Genomic DNA, 3,003 nt, shown 5'->3' with positions numbered 1-3,003 from the left:
ATTAACCCCAGATGGACTATTGAACTGAGAAAGAAGCTATAAACACTTGAAGCTAGTCACGTACAAGCCTTTGCTGCACACTAACACCATTACTGTGCAGCATTTCTGTTCCTCTTACAGGAATTTCTGGTCACATTGCCATGTTTTCTCATCAACAGGCCTAATGTGTGCTCTAACCGTGGTGTACTTTGCGAATAAAAGGGCTTAGTATTACTTTATCTAACTTCAAACACACTCACACGTGACATAGTTCATGCTTTATTGCTGTCTGTGAGTAACAATGTGACACATTATACAGCCTATCCCTATGAATAAACAATACTTAGGCCTGCAGTTCCTGGATTCTTTAAAGCTTTCTCCCACTTTGGATTTCTTTTTTTTTTCACTCCATCTGCAAAACAATGTGAGCACTCTGAAGTGCTGTTTCACAACAGCACCAGCCTACTTTAATGTTTGTGGCCCAGCAGTTCACTTTTAGCCTCTGTGGTCAGGAGCCCGTTGACTCATTTGTTCTGGATGTCTCCACCAGTCTGCGTGTGCTTCCACAGAAAAAGTACTGTCAGCCTGTTTTCTCCACACGTCCTCAGACGAGACTTTAACCAATCCTATCATACTCTGGAAAATAAAAGTGGTTTGACCTACATTCCAGTTGTAACGCTCACCGACCCTTCCTTTTGTTTTAGATTTTTATCTGTTTATTATCTAGGTGCAGCTAAACTTTGTCTTCCCTGTGTAGGACAGGTAGAGGCATTGCCCATTCCAAGTGTGGAAGCTTCAGTCTCACTTATTCATACTTCATTCTTATAATAATGGCAGATATCTAATCAGCCTATCACGTGTCAGCAACTTATTTAGGCATGTAGAAATGGTCAAGAAGGCCTGCTGAAGTTGAAGAAAGCTGATTTAAGTGACTTTGAATGTGGCATGGTTTTTGGTGCCATGCTATGCCATGACGGGTTGGTCTGAGGATTTCAGAAACCGCTGATCTGCTGGGATTTCCCCACACAACAATCTCCAGGGTTTACAGAGAATGATCTAAAAAGGGGGAAATACCCAGCCAGCGGCAGAGAATGCCTTGTTGATGTCAGAGGTCAGAGGAGAATGGCTTTGAGCTCATAGGAAGGCAACAGTAACTCAAATGACCACTCATTACAACGAAGGTATGCAGATAAGCATCTCTGAATGTGGAACCTTGAAAAAGATGTGAGCTACACCAGCAGAAGACCACACCAGTGTCACTCCTGCCAGCTAAGAATATGAAACAAAGGCTTTAAGTCATATAGGCTTACCCAAAATAAGTGATTAGTCTCAATTTCTGCTGTGAGAAATCAGATCATGGATCCATCCTACCTTGCATTAACAGTTCAGGCCAGTGGCGGTGCTGTATTTAACAAAATGGTCAGTGAGTGAATATAAAACGTGATTTTTAATATAATTGTTTTAACATGTGGTGGTTCTGACATTAGCAGAGAAATAAGAAGCAGTTGTTGATCATCAATGTGCAGCAGGTACAACTCTGAAAAACAGAAGGTATGACTTCCTCTATGAGCATTTTTTGAGTGCATACTTTTGTGACATACAGCAAGTAATAGAAAGATTGTGGTGTAATCTTTTTATATAATTTAATCATCCAGCTCATATGTCTCGCTCATCTACTGTTGATGAGACATAGAAACTCAATTCAAGCAAAACTACACTGGCATTACTAAACGGGACAGGATTTACAGCCCCAGTGCAGAAACTGTTCATAATTGCCCATCATAAATACCTTGAAGCTTATCACTTTTTACCATCAGTGCTGGCATGTTTTTTTGACAGTTGGTGGTTGCAAAATATTGTCAACAAACTCAGTGCAGAGGCATTTGTTGTGCACCTTATCCTATTTTATCTTCCTCTGACTCAGAGTAATAAAAAAAACTTTGCTAACGGTAAAAAAAACAAAAGCAAACAGGGACGATCTACTCATTTACAAACACAAGAAGCCATAATGGCAATGGCATTAATTAAAATTAAAAGTAAACTGATTCGGTACACTTTTTCAGTCATTCTGTTTTAGATTTGCTGCTGTGTTTGGGATCATTGTCCTGCCATAAGAAGCAGTTTTAGAAAACCTTGCACTCTCAGACTGACAGCCTCACATTTAGCTCAAGGATTCTTTGGTACACAGAGGAGTGCATGGTCGACACAATGACTACAGGGTATCCAGGTCCCGCGGCTGTAAAACAAGCCAAAATCATCACCCCTCCACCAACGTGCTCACAGTTGGTATGAGGTTTGTGCTGATATGCTGTGTTTGTTTGTTTTTTCCAAACGAGGTGCTGTCCATTATGGCCACACATCTCCACTTTGGCTTGTCTAACATTATTCCAGAGATCCTGTGAATTGTTCAGATGCATCTTTGCAAATCTAAGCTGTGCTGCCATGTTCTTTTTTTTAGAGCGAGATAAGACACTTTTTCCTGATAGCACTTCCAAACAAGCCATACCTGTTCAGTCTTTTCTTAACTGTACTGTCATGAACTTTAATATTTAACATGCTAACTGAGGCCTGTAGAGTCAGAGGTGTATATCATGGTTTCCTTGCAGTTTCCTTTCCTTTCATTCACCTTGGGGGGAATTGGCTGGGTTGTCTACTCCTGAGAAGACTGCTAAATTTCTTGAATATTTTCCACATGAATGATAATAATAACAACAACAACAACAATAATAATACAGTGTAATATAACATCTGGAGTTGTTAATCTGAATGTGTATTTACCTAATTTTAAAACCTGCTGATTTTTTTTTCTTAAATAAATCTTAGATTGAAGGAGGGCATAACTTTTTTTCGTGAATCTAGAAGATACCTTTAATGTCATAAATAGTACAAAAATTTGGGTTGAATTCCTATTTACTGTGACCAGAGAAAATGATTTATATGATTTATATCCCGTTTCTGTAACAAACCAAACTACTCATTTGCTGTCCGCTAGAGGTCGCTACAGCTCCGCACTAACTCGCACTA

Source organism: Oreochromis aureus, linkage group 10, assembly GCF_013358895.1.
Source record: "Oreochromis aureus strain Israel breed Guangdong linkage group 10, ZZ_aureus, whole genome shotgun sequence".
In the NCBI taxonomy this organism is placed as follows: Eukaryota; Metazoa; Chordata; class Actinopteri; order Cichliformes; family Cichlidae; genus Oreochromis; species Oreochromis aureus.
This window is presented reverse-complemented; position numbering follows the sequence as displayed.